General features: G+C 49.7%; 1 protein-coding gene across 7 annotated transcripts in view; it reads left to right on the forward strand.

Moving 5' to 3' along the window:
* Nucleotides 1-14,246, forward strand: part of MYO18A (myosin XVIIIA) — a 123,775-nt gene that overhangs the window by 8,523 nt on the left and 101,006 nt on the right. For 4 of the 7 annotated variants that reach the window (XM_030799399.1, XM_030799391.1, XM_030799397.1 and 1 more), the window contains exon 1: nucleotides 8,080-8,195. The exons of 1 other annotated variant lie outside the window; for it this stretch is intronic. The gene's annotated coding sequence lies outside the window, so the exon portion shown is untranslated. Of the gene's footprint in view, nucleotides 1-8,079; nucleotides 8,196-9,275; nucleotides 9,649-13,307; nucleotides 13,327-14,246 lie in introns of those variants that run through there. 2 more of the 7 variants (XM_030799393.1, XM_030799394.1) reach the window with 2 other exon arrangements.

A 14,246-nucleotide genomic window follows, 5' to 3' on the forward strand; every position in this document is an offset into this window, starting at 1 on the left:
AACCCCATCTCTACTAAAAATACAAAATTAACTGGGCGTGGTGGCGCATGCCTGTAATTCCAGCTACTCAGGAGGCTGAGGCAGGAGAATCACTTGAACCCAGGAGGTGGAGGTTGCAGTGAGCCGAGATCGCACCATTGCACTCCAGCCTGGGCAACAAGAGTGAAACTCTGTCTCAAAAAAAAAAATGATTGTTTAAAAATTGGTATGACCATTGTATTATGGTTTTGTTTAAAAAATAATCCTGGCTGGTGCGGTGGCTCACGTCTGTGACCCCAGCACTTTGGGAGGTTGAGGTGGACGGTTCGCTTGAGCTCACGAGTTGGAGACCAGCCTGGGCAACATGGTGAAACTCTGTTTCTACAAAACAAACAAACAAACGAACAAAAATTTACCTGGGCGTGGTGGTGAGTACCTGTAGTCCCAACTACTTGGGAAGCAGAGGCAGGAGAATCACTTAAGCCCCAGAGGCAGAGGTTGCAGTGAGCCAAGATAGTGCCACTGCATTCCAGCCTGGGTGATAGAGCCAGACCTTGTCAAACCCTTATCTTTTAGAAATACACAATGAAATTCCCTTCCTTCCTTCTTTCCTTCCTTCCTTCCTTCCTTCCTTCCCCTTCCTTCCTTCCTTCCTTCCTTCCCCTTCCTTCCTTCCTTCCTTCCTTCTTTCTTTTTTTGACAGAGTCGCTCTGTTGCCTAGGCTGGAGTTCAGTGGTACGATCTCAGCTCACTGCAACCTCCACCTCCTGGCTTCACAGGATTCTCCTGCCTCAGTCTCCCAAATAGCTGAGATTACAGGTGTGCACCACCACGTCTGGCTAATTTTTGTACATATATTTTTAACAGACAGGGTTTCACCATATCGGCCAGCTGGTCTCAAACTCCTGACCTCAAGTGATCCACCTGCCTCAGCCTCCCAAAGTGCTGGGATTACAGGCATGAGCCACAGTGCCCAGCCTTTTTTCTTATTTTGAGACAGGGTCTCACTCTGTTGCTCAAGCTGGATACAATGGTGTGATCCTGGCTCACTGCAACCTCCACTTCTCTGGCTCAACTGAACCTCCTGCCTCAGTCTCCCAAGTAGCTGGGACTACAGACACACATCATGCCAGGCTAATTTTTTTTGTTTTGCATTTTTTTGTATTTTTAGTAGAAGCAGGGTTTCACCATGTCAGCCAGGCTGGTCTCGAACTCCTGACCTCAAGTGATCTGCCTGCCTCAGCCTCTCAAAATGCTGGGATTACAGGCATGAGCCACCATGACCCGCCTGAAATTTTTTTTATTCTTATTTTTTTTTGTTTTTTATTTTTTTGAGTCTCGCTCTGTCGCCCAGGCTGGAGTACAGTGGCATGATCTCGGCTCACTGCAAACTCCGCCTCCCAGGTTCGAGCCATTCTCCTGCCTCAGCCTCCCGAGTAGCTGGGACTACAGGCACCTGCCACCATGCCCAGCTAATTTTATGTATTTTTAGTAGAGACGGGGTTTCACCGTGTTAGCCAGGATGGTCTCGATCTCCTGACCTCGTGATCCTCCCACCTTGGCCTCCCAAAGTGCTGGGATTACAGGCATGAGCCACTGCACCCGGCCTGGCCTGAAATATTTTTATGTAAAATTATTTGATATCTGAGATTTGCTTCAAAATTATACTCAGTGTGGGGGTTGGGGAGTAGGTGGAAAGATAGTTGAAACAATATTTCTGTGAGTTGATAACTATTGAAGTTGTATGCTGTCTACTTGGGGGTTTATTATATTATTTTGTTTACATGTATATGTGTTTGACTTCCTGTTAGTAGCTTTTTTACCTCATTTCAGAGACGTGTTTCTTCATTTTGGACTGATCTTCAGCCGGTACTCTAACAATTTAGCTTTAAGTTTCCTGGAGAGCATTCTCCACCCACACTCCCAGTTTCTGCACAAAGGGTAAAGGATCTTAAGCTAATAAATGCAATAAGCTAATAAATGTTTGAGGAACAACATTTAAAGGTGTGCTTTTGACGTTTGAACAACACGAGCTATCAGGCAGATCTGCAATTCTGTGGACTTTTAAAAAAGCAGACTTGCTTATTTTCAATTCTTTTTGGAGAGTCATATCGTGGTAACTTACCACATGGTAGGCATCATCTTACACACTTTACATTTGCTATATCTTCTAAGCCTCACAGTAACTCTACATATTATCAGCCTCCATTTTACAGATGAAGAAATGGAGATGCAGAGAGATTAATAATTCCTAACACTTGTTAACCACTTACTATGTTTCGAGCACTGGGCTAATTGCTTTAAATGAATTTGCTTATTTTATTATCTCACACCCTTACAAGGTAGGCAATATTAATATTATTATTATGTTTTTTGAGACGGAGTCTCGCTCTATCCCCCAGGCTGGAGTGCAGTGGTGGGATCTCGGCTCACTGCAACCTCTGCCTCCCAGGTTCACACCACTCTCCTGCCTCAGCCTCCCAAGTAGCTGGAACTACAGGCGCCCGCCACCACGCCCGGGTAATTTTTATTTTATTTATTTATTTATTTATTTATTTATTTATTTTTAGCAGAGACGGGGTTTCATCGTGTTAGCCAGGACGGTCTCTATCTCCTGACCTCATTATCTGCCTGCTCGGCCTCCCAACGTGCTGGGATTACAGGCGTGAGCCACTGCGCCCGGCCATATTATTATACCTCTTCTATAGATGAGGAAATTGAGATTTAGAGAGGCTAAGGAGCTTGCTGGCAGCTGCTAGAGCCAAGCATCCTCTCTGTGTGGCCCCAAAGCCCAGGCACTCACCCACTCCACCCAGGATGCAGCCCAGAGCTTCAGGGCAAGCATTCCAGGCTCTGCTGTTTATTAGTCACAGTGCCTTGGGGAAATTAATTCACTTTCCCAAGCCTGGTTTCTAATCTGTGAAATGGGGATAAGAATAGCATCTCCCTAATATGGTAATTCTGGGGATTAAGTGAGAGTGCATTAAGGGGTTAGCATAGTGCCTGACCCATAGTTAGGCTCCCTTGATATAAGTGATTTTTATTACCCAGCTTCTTTCTGGGGTGGAGGGCTTCTTGATTAAAGTCGGATCATTTTAGGACTTTAGGAATCTTCTGGAAAAATTGGCCTTGCCGTGACCATCTGGGTGATTTTATGTGGATACTGCTCTGGCTTTTTTCTGTGCGAAGAGGAGAGGGGTGCTTTACTTTTACTTTTACTTTTACTTAGAGCTAGGGCAGGGTTTATTCTGGCATTTGGGAAGGAAAAGTCTAAAATCAAGTGACCAAGAACCAGAGTTATTGTGTCAGTGTGTTGCCCTGGAGTTTCAGTCTTGCTTAGTGTCTGAAACTGGTTCCTGATTCAGGCAAGAAGAGCTCTCAGGGACACCATATGCTACCTAGAGAGTGCCCTAGGTGTAGACACATGTAAATAAAAGAGTTGTTGACTGGCACGTGGTAGCTCATGCCTGTAATCCCAGCGCTTTGGGAGGCCAAGGCAGGCGGATTACCTAAGGTCAGGAGTTTGAGACCAGCCTGGCTAACATGGTGAAACCCTGTTTCTACTAAAAATACAAAAAGTTAGCTGGGTGTGGTGGTGGGTGCCTGTAATCCCAGCTACTCGGGAGGCTGTGGCAGGAGAATCACTTGAACCTGGGAGGCGGAAGTTGCAGTGAGCTGAGATGGTGCCATTGCACTCCAGCTTAGGCAACAAGAGTGAAACTCTTTCTCAAAAAAAAAAAAAAAAAAAAAAAGAGTTGTTAATATACCTATTCATTTCACTGCCATGGTGTAGGGAAAAGAATGGGCTTTGGAGCCTTAGGGACCTCAGTTTGAATCCTGACTCTGCTACTCTTAGGCTGGGTGCAAGTCACAAAGCTGTCTGTGCTTCATTTCCACAACTATGAGTTAGGAAAGATAACCAAGCTAACAACTGTAGAATGCTTACTGTGTGCTGGGCATTGTTCTTTTTATATATTAAATCATGTAATTGTTAAAAATTAATAAATACAAGGCTGGACAAAATGGCTCACACCTGTAATTGCAGCACTTTGGGAGGCCAAGGTGGGTGGATCACCAGAGGCCAGGAGTTTGAGACCAGCCTGGCCAACATGATGAAACCCCATCTCTACTAAAAATACAAAAATTAGCCTGGTGTGGTGGCACATGCCTGCAATCCCAGCTACTTGGGAGGCTGAGGCAGGAGAATCACTTGAACCTGGGAGGCAGAGGTTCCAGTGAGCTGAGATCACAGCACTGCACTCCAGCCTGGGTGGCAGACTGAGACCCTGTCTCAAGATAATAATAATAAATATTATTTTAAAAATCAGTTTAAGTTCACAGCCAAATTGAGCATAAAGTATAGAGATTTCCCATATGCCCCCTGCCCCCACACATGCACAGCCTTCCGCATGATCACACTCTTCACCAGAGTTGTACATTTGTTATAATTGATGAACCTACATTGACACATCAGTATCCCCCAAAGTCCATGGTTTACATTAGGATTCACTCTTGGTGTTGTACATTTTGTGGGTTTTGACAAATGCATAATGACATGTATTCAACAGTGCGGTATCACATAGAAGAGTTTCACTGCCCTAAAAATCCTCTGTGCTTTGCATTTTCATCTCTCCCTCGACCTTAATCCATGGCACCACTAACCTTTTTATTGTCTCCATAGTTTTGCCTTTTGCAGAATGCCATATAGTTGGAATCATACAATATGTAGCCTTTTCAGATCAGCTTCTTTCACTTATTAATATACATTTAAGTTTCCTCCATGTCTTTTCATGGCTCGATAGTTCATTTCTTTTTTAGTGCCACATAATATGCCATTGTCTGGATGTACCATAGGTTATTTATCCATTTACCTACTGAAGTTCCTCTTGGTTGCTTCCAAGTTTTGGCAATTGTGAATAAAGTTGCTACAAACATCATGTGCAGGATTTTGTGTGGACATAAGTTTTCAATTCATCTGGATAAATACCAAGGAGTGAGATTGTTGGATTATATGGTAAGAATATGTTTCATTTTCTAAGAAACCATCAAACTGTCTTTCAAAGTGGCTACACCATTTTGCACTGCTACCAGCAGTGAATGGGAGTTCCTGTTGCTCTACATTCTTGCTAGCATTTGGAGTTGTTGGCATTTTGGATTTTGGCCAAAATCCAAATTTAGGTAAATAAAGTAGTTTTATCTCATGGTTATCTTAATTTGCTATTCTCTTTTATTTTTTATTTATTATTATTTTTTTTGAGATGGAGTCTTGCTCTGTCACCCAGGCTGGAGTGCAGCGACGCAATCTTGGCTCACTGCACCCTCTGCCTCCTGGGTTCAAGCGATTCTCCTGCCTCAGCCTCCTGAGTAGCTGGGACTACAGGTGCGTGCCACCACACCCAGCTAATTTTTGTACTTTTAGTAGAGACAAGGTTTCACCATGTAGGCCAGGATGGTCTTGATCTCTTGACCTCCTGATCCACCTGCCTTGGCCTCCCAAAGTGCTGGGATTACAGGCGTGAGCCACTGCACCTGGCTTTAATTTGCTATTCTCTAATGACATACAATGTTGAGTATCTTTTCTTTTGCTTACTGCTATCTGTATATCTGTATCTTATATATCTGTATATCTGTATATCTGTACCTTACCTTTGGTAAGGTGTCTGATCAGGTTTTTTACCCGTTTCTAAATTGGGTGGTTCATTTTCTTATTGCTGAGTTTTTAAAACTCTTTGCATATTTTGGATAACAATCCTTTATCGGATGTCTTTTGCATATATTTTATCCCAGTTGTGGCTTGTCTTCTCATTCTCTTGACAGTCTTTTGCAGAGCAGACATTTTTAATTTTAATGAAGCCCAGCTTATCAGCTCTTTCTTTCATGGTGCCTTTGGTGTTGTATCTAAAGAGTCATTGTGATACTCAAGGTCATCTAGGTTTTCTCCTATGTTATCCTCTAGGAGACAGTTTTATAGTCTTGTGTTTTACATTTAGGTATATCATCTATTCTGAGTTAATTTTTGTGAAGGGTATAAAATCTGTGTCTAGACCACTTTTTTTTTTTTTTTTTTTTTTGCATGTGGGTGTCCAGTTTGTTGAAAAGCCCCATGTGTTGAAAAGACTAGGCTTATATAATTTTCAAAACAAATTTTGAGGGAGGGAGTCACTGTTATTATCCCAATTTTTTGGATGAACAAAGTGAAGCACAGAGAGGTGATTTATAAAAAATCACCCAAGGTAACACAGCTAGTACTTGACAGAACTGAGATTTGAACCCAGGCAATCCAGCTCCAGAATCCATGCACTCAACCCCTATCTATAATAATAATGTCTCCCTCACAGGTTCATTGTGAGGAATAGAGATAGTGTCTAGTATATAGTAGGTACTCAGGAAACACTAATGATAGTCATTGTTCTACCTAGCCTGCAAGGTTCCACTCAAATGTCATGTTTTTGGGTTTCTTTTTTTTTCTTTTTTGGAGACAGAGTCTTGCTCTGTCGCCCAGGCTGAAGTACAGTGGTGCAATCTCGGCTCACTGCAACCTCTGCTCGCTGGGTTCAAGAGATTCTCCTGCCTCAGCCTCCCAAGTAGCTGGGATTATAGACATGCACTACCAAGCCTGGTTAGTTTTTTGTATTTTTAGTAGTGATGGGGTTTCGCCATGTTGGCCAGGCTGGTCTTGAACGCTGGCCTCAAGTGATCTGTCCCCCTCAGCCTCCCAAAGTGCTGGGATTACAGGCATAAGCCACCATGGCTGGCCTCAAATGTCATGTTTTTGAAGGTGCTCTTCTCACTCCTCAAGCCAAATAAATCTCCCATCATAGCACCTATCTCATCATCCAAGTTATGCCAGCATGGTGAACCCTACTACTGTCACAGCTCAGCTCTACCTGTTCCCCATGTGATTTCCCTGGAGATATGCCATGTCCGATCTCCTTCTGTGTCACCCCAAGTGCCTGGGGCTGCACTTGGCACTTAGCAGGCAGTTTGTTAAATTGAGTTTGAGTTGCATGTTATTCCAAAATGTGTATCCTGCCTGGGTCTATTCCTCAGGAACTCCTAACTCTTACTCAACTCTCTGCTTCTGAGCCTCCTTGCTCCAGCCTTCCTTGGTCTGTCAGGTTGGGCTGCCCTTGCCTGGAGAAGTTCCTGTTTGGGCTGTCTAGGGAGGCAGCCGCCTTTGTCTGCTACACCCTTCTTCCTGCACCACCCCACTCAGTTTCTTCCACGTTCTGGCGCACCCCACTCCAGCATGGACACTGCCCAGGGAAGTGTCCCCGTTTCTTTCTTTCTCCAAACTCTAGACATAGCACCTATCTTGGAGGCTTGGTATCTGGATGTCCCTTGGCCTCTCCCAGGAAGTATAAACTGTCTTCTTGGTGGGTAGAGCAGCTCACTTGATATTTACAGCACACGGTGGACCCAGGGACAGACTGCATTCCAAAGAGCTTCTGAAAGCGTTAATCTTGGCATTGGTGAACTCCTTCGGAGAGTGAGTGGCACTTACAGCCATGGCCCCTGGGCCCTGGTACGCCTCTTGATCCACTCCATTTTGAGGCAGGGCTGTATCAGACCAAGCTATTGGGAGTCTGTTTTTACCTTGGGGAGTGCATTCTGGCAGTGCCATCTCGGACATGGCAGGCAGTACCTGGTCTGGACTGAGCCTGGGGCACCATCCAGCAGGGCCCTGTGTGTGCCTCTGCAGAGCCACCTTGGGAAGAGGCGGCCAGTAAGACTTAATTGCTTCCTCTAGACAGCACTACCTTGAACACAGCCTGCAGAGTTCGGTGCCTGCCTTGGACAGCCCCTGTTCTATACGTTCATCATGACCCCGGTGCCTGTCCTGGGCAGTGCCACTCAGCCCCTTTCGGACCCTTTTCGGACAGCCTCCAGTGCCCAGTGCAGACAGAAACTCCAGGCAGGGCCTCTCTCAGACACAGCGAGAGGGGCTTCGGAGTCCACTGCGGACGGAGGCTGCCAGGGCAGCGCCCGGCCCGCCTGGCCCACACGTCTGGCGGCGCGCACTGGCGCTGCCAGGCAGGCCGGGCGTTTATTCCCACAGCCGCCAGCAGGGAGCTCCCTTTCGGCTCGGCCTGCGCGGTCGCTGGGGGCGGCGCCGAGCTGCGCCGCGCTGCGCTCTGCTCCAGCCCTGACCGGGCCGAGGCTGCTGGATGCCGCGTCTCCGCCTCTGCTGCCTGCCGGGCGGGCTCCGGTGGCCGGTGAGTGCGGGTCGGCGGCGGCGGCCGCTCGGTGGCGGGCCCGGCTCGGTGGGGCCGCGGGGCAGGCTCCGGCCGGGAGGGCGGCCGGGCGGCGGGGCCCGCCGGCTCCTCCTCCTCCCCTGTCCCCTGGAAGCAGCGGCCCGGACTCCCGGCTCCCGTCCCTGGCGGCGCCGTGGAGCTCGACGCCAGGGGGTTGGGGCCGACCGGGAGCGGCGGGGAAGGAGGACCACCGGCCCTTCCAGCCAACCTGGGGGGCGCAGGGAGGCAGCACAGGGTGGCCTTCAGTGTGGGGGGATTTGGCGTTTGGAGGCGCCCAGGTGGCCCGGAGCTGCGGGGTGGGGGCTGCAGCCTCGGGGGTGTGGGGACTTCTCCTGCCCCCGTCCAGGCCCCCCGATGGAGCGAGCGAGCGAGCGAGCGGGGCGCTGAGGAAGGCAGCGGGGAAGGGGAGCACCTCTACCGACCCTTTTATCCCTCCCAGCGGCCTTCACTCTTTCACTGCCGGGCAGACTGCGGGCTCCTCTCAAAGGAGCAGCTGCTAGACAGCTGGCAAAACAATGGAGACCCCGCTTCCCTGGGCCCCCTCCTCTTGGGACAGAAGATGAGAGGGTGAATGGTGGCAGGCTTTGGGGATTAGGGAGTGCAGGCTGTGCCCTGCGACTGAATGCTCACCTCACCTTTCCCTGCAGAGGGGTGGGGTGCGTGTGGGAAGGTCGGACAGGCTGCCCCAGGCCTCTGGAGAGACCGCCCCGTCGCCCCGCCCTGCTAACCTGTCATGCCAGTTGTTTCGCCAATGGGAAGGGGAGGTGGTAGGGGTGGCTGCCCCCTCACCCTGCCCGTTGTTAGTGGGGGTGCTCTCCTTGGTCCCAAACCCGGCCAGGAGTGTGGGTCCTGTTCCTGGGTGCGATAAGGCCGCAGGGACAGGCCAGGCATTGGGGCTTTGTTGTGGGGGTGGAGATGGGGGAGTTGCCCTACTGCAAGGCACATGTGTCTTGCTGATTAGTTGGAAAGGTTGAGGCCAGAATGAGCTAGAGGTGGGGGGTGGGGGAGATGGGGAGGAAGACAGCCAGTTTGTTTTTGAGCCGGTATTCATTTTGCCTGGCCACTTTGCCAATGGGGCATGTGTTTGGCGCTGGCCTCATAGTTTGTATTTGTGTGGGGAGGGCTGGGGGAATGCTTCCTGAGAGGGACTGTCCTGGCTAGGGCCTTCATGCCCTCAGATGGCCGCCCCGAATTAAAGAATTGGATTCCCTCCCCGCTTCACCCTGCCAATGACTTGGGCTAGTTAGTGTGGGTTCGTCTTGTCTTTTGGAGCCCCTGGCGTGTCTGTGGCCGAGAAGGCCTCATCAGTGCCCCTGTGGCAAGTGAGCTCTGGGAAATGTGTATGCACTGGGCTGCGCTGGAAGGGAGGGGAGGCCACCTGGGTGATTAAGAGCAAGATCATCTGAGCAGGACGGTGAGTAGAGAGCCCACTGAATCAGCCGCCTTTCCCTTGTGCTTTGGAGCCCTTTTCTTGAGCAGGTTGGTGCCCTGTTGTTGTGGCAACAGGCCTGGCCTAATGTTCCCCGCCCTTTTTAGTTCAGGGGCTACGTTCTATCTGGGGATATTGAAAGTTGCTCTCCTGAGGTCTCTGGCTTCCTGACAAGCTTCACTGGCTCTTTGTCCATGGCTTCCCACCTCCTCAGCTTCCCCTCTGTTTTTTTGTGATGAAGACTTTCCAGGAAACATCCTCCTGGTTTCTGGATTTGACATGACGGGTTATATATAGCCTCGGGTGGAGGTGTGCTTGTCCATTTTGGGTTGAGGACATCGGGGTTGTGGCCTCAATTCCAGGAAGACCATGGCTTTGGGGGCAGCTATTGTGTTGAGGGGATTAGGGGAATGAGAAGGGTAGTAGGTGGGGGTGGAGAGTGGGCATGGGAGGGGCCACAGGCTGGCGGTCACTTCCTTTGGGAGCTTTGAACTTTGAACAGTTGATGACCTGGTGCCTGGTGGCTCTGAGTGTCTGGTTTGTTTACTCTCTCCTGGCCTGGCCTAGGTGCCAGAGTGTGTGCCTGAGGGCTTCCTCCTGCGCCCCAGACTTTCCTCATGTGGGTTATGCCCTTCCTGACTCCCACCAGGCTACTCCTGGGCCGTCTGGGTAGCCAGCCAGTTCCCTGGAGGCCCCCTCACTGGCCCTGGTAGTGGCTGTTCATTGAGGACCGCATGTGTCTTCAGAAACTGGGCCTGAAAACTCTGGGTCCCCCAGAGGCAGGTACCTAAAGGTGGACTGGGTGGGGCAGAACTGGGGCTCATGTGAAAGGGAGAATCCACCCTGCTGAGGTAGAGCTGGGAGTTGTTGGAACTCAGGAAGCCTTCATCCGGACTTGGTGTGTCACAGGTCTTCAGGGCAGCAGGGTTGTTCTTAATCCTTCAAACCAGAGGTCTCTCCCCAGCCAGATCCTCTCACCTGGAGTGGACGCCACAGGCAGGAGCCAGAGCATCTATGTGAGCTGGGTTTTGTTGGTGGCCTGGGGTCCCAGGCCTGAGTGTGGTGGGAAAACTGAGGGGCTCTGGCTGGTTGTAGTTTAAAGGTATGGGGCAGTAGGAGGGCCCAGCCCACTGTCTGCTGTAATTGACAGGTTCCCACAGGACTTGGGATTGGTAGGGGGGCTTGGTGGAGTTTAAGTTCTTCTTTGGGTCAGACCCCCGGGTGCTTTAAGATCTGCACACCCCACCCCTATCACCATTTTTTTCCCCCTAGCATTTTCCAAGGTGGCCTGAATTAGAGGAGGTGGGGAGGTGTTGAGGTAGGAGCTGGATTGGGAGGGGTGATGAGCAGACCTGGTGAGCCTCCACTTCCCACCTTCACTTCCCTGCCCTTCTCTTGAGGTAGGAATTGCAGGGCTTAATGTCAATTTCCCTTGCCATTTCAAACAGTTTAGAGTCAGGCAGCAGTTTTGGTTGTTGGACTGATGATTTTACAGGACCCAGGGCCCTTTCTGTCTGCCAAGTACTTTATCATCACTTACAAGAGATTATTGTGATTATTCTCTAATATTCAGAGAGGTTGGATGATGGGCCGAAGGTCACACAGCAAGTCGGAGGCAGAGCGGGATTACAACCTGCAGTGTGTGGTTGAGCAGAATACCTTTCCAGCAGAGGCTGAGGGCCAAATCTGAGCTCTCAGGCCCTTGAAGATACTGTAGCTGAAATAGTGGAGGCCTAGAGAGGGGAGGGGACTTGCTCAAGGTCACACGGAAGGGGATGTTAGCGGAGCTGAGCGCCAGGCGGTGCACCTGGAAGAGCAGCAGGGGACCTGGCGGGGCCGCAGGAGCTCTCCCGCTCGAGTTCCTCCTGGGCCCGCGGGATTGCTGCGTTCCGCGGGAGATGGGATCGCAGCGGGAGGCGCAGCGGGGCTGCGGCTGCGCCGGCCCAGCCGCGGGGAAACGCCAAGTGCCGCCCGGCTCCCCGCGCGGCGGCGTGAGAGCTGGCTAATGTCACGTGAGAAGCGTGCAGTTGGAGTGAGGGAGCACACCTGGAGCCAGATAAGCTCCGTGTGACCTGGCAGGGAGTCACCGGGCGCTGCGGAGCTCAGCACAGCCGGCCGGGAGAAGGCTCCCCCTGGAGCACGGGGCCAGGCCAGGTGCTGGCGACCCCTCCGGCCGTTGCTACAACCCTTGGCGAGGGGCAGAGCCGGGATGGGGGTCCCGGGGCTGGAGGAAACGGCCGCTCAGGGAGGTCAGAGGCCAAGGGAGAGAGGCCGGCTCTCTCGGGAAAGTATTTCCTTTGTATTTATTTATGAGTGTGGTCTGGGAGTGGGGGTGGGCGGACTGGCCTAAGTATCCACCACAGCCAAGTCTGGGCACCCTTGTCTTCCTTGTCTTGGGACCCTAACGTTATAGTTTCCATTTCCTGGGTTTTTTTTTTTTGCCAGCTGCTAGGTGACCCATTTAAATGTGTCCCCACTTACACCCACAAGACACCAGTGAGCTCTATTTTAACCAAGTCCCCCAAGCCACTGAAACTTTTTCAAGACATGAAGGCAATCCTTAAACTGACCATTACCCTGTTTGCGGCTTTACTGCTAGTGGATTGCCTACTAGTTTGTCCATTTTTTTTAGTCTGGAAAAAAGTTGAATCATTAGGTAGGAAGCTAAAGCGTTACTAAAGTGTTACCCTTCTTCTCCCCTACTCTCCAGAGATGACCACTGATAAATTTTTGGATCGAATTTTCCCAGACTGCTGTTTTTTTGAGAAGGAGTCTCGCTCTGTCACCCGGGCTGGAGTGCAGTGGCGCAATCTCGGCTCACTGCGACCTCTGCCTCCGGGGTTCAAGCAATTCTCTGCCTCAGCCTCCCGAGTAGCTGGGATTACAGGCGCCCACCACCACTCCCGGCTACTTTTTTGTATTTTTAGTAGAGACAGGGTTTCACCATCTTGGCCAGGCTGGTCTTGAACTCCTGACCTCGTCATCCACCTTCCTCGGCCCCCAAAGTGCTGGGATTACAGGTGTGAGCCACTGCGCCTGGCCAGACTGCTTTTTAAAAGCTTGTTATATATATTTTAGGCATTATATATGTTTATAGTTTAATATATGTTTTATAAAATATCATCTTATATAAATATTTTAAAAATTTCTGTAGGAGGCCAGACACAGTGGCTCACACCTGTAATCCCAGGACTTTGGGAGGCCGAGATAGGCAGATTGCTTGAGCCCAGGAATTTGAGACGAGGCTGGGCAACATGGCGAGACCCTGTCTCTGCAAAAAATACAAAAATTAGCTGGGTGTGGTGGCACATGCCTATAGTCCCAGCTACTCAGGAGGCTGAGGTGGGAAGGACCGCTTGAGCCCCAGGAGGTTGAGGCTGCAGTGAGCCCAGATCGCACCACGCTCTAGCCTGGAGGACACAGTGGGACCCTGTCTCAAAAAAAAAAAAAAAAGATGAAATAAATGTAGAAGAAAAATGATAGATAATCCCACTCCCTAAAGCTCCTAGGTGTAAGCAAATACACATTTACCAGATGAATGTTCTTGTAAAAAATTAAAATATAGCCCGAGTGTGGTGGTCCATGCCTGTAATCCAGCACTTTGGAGGCCAACGTGGGCGGACCACTTGAAGCCAGGAGTTCAAGATCAGCCTGACCAACATGGTAAGACCCCCTCTCTATTATTTAAAAAAAGAAAAAAAATTAAAATATGGATGAAACACAAGTCTATTTGACCCTTCTAAAATTCCAGTCTCCTCCCCAGAGCATATATTTTTCCTACACACATGCAAATATTGTACACAATGTACATGTAATATATTCACACACACACACATATATATATAGGTTTTTAAATTTTAGCAAAATTATAAACTATCCTGCAACCTGTTTTTTCACTTAACAATATAGTATGGAATCTTTCCAGGTCAGTGTATACAAATCTACTTCATTCTTTTTACTTTTAATTATACAACTGCTCAGTTGTATAATTTAGCTTTTTTTTTCTGAGACAGAGTCTCGCTCTCGGGCAGGCTGGAGTGCTGCAATGGTGTGATCTGGGCTCACTGCAACCTCCGCTTCCTGGATTCAAGCGATTCTCCTGCCTCAGCCTCCTGAGTAGCTGGGATTACAGGTGCGCCACTACGCCGGCAAATTTTTGTATTTTTAGTAGAGATGGGGTTTCACCATGTTGGCCAGGCTGGTCTCGAACTCCTGACCTCAAGTGATCTGCCTGCCTCAGCCTCCCAAAATGTTGGGATTACAGTTGTGAGCCACCATGCCCGGCATTTTTTTTTTTTTTTTTTTTGAGACATAATCTCCCTCCACCCAGGCTGGAGCACAGTAGCACGAATCTTGGCTCATGCAGCCTTGACTTCTAGGCTCAAGTGATCCTCCCACCTCAGCCTCCCAAGTAGCTGGTATTACAGGTGTGCACCACTGCCTAGCTACTTTACAAACAATTTTTTTGGAGTCAGAGTCTCACTGTGTTGTCTAGGCTGGTCTCAAACTCCTGGGCTCAAGCAGTCCTGCCTTGGCCTCCCAAAGTGCTGGAATTAGAGGCCTAAGCCACTGCACCTGGCCAG

Source organism: Nomascus leucogenys, chromosome 19 (genome assembly GCF_006542625.1).
Source record: "Nomascus leucogenys isolate Asia chromosome 19, Asia_NLE_v1, whole genome shotgun sequence".
NCBI classification, from domain to species: domain Eukaryota; kingdom Metazoa; phylum Chordata; class Mammalia; order Primates; family Hylobatidae; genus Nomascus; species Nomascus leucogenys.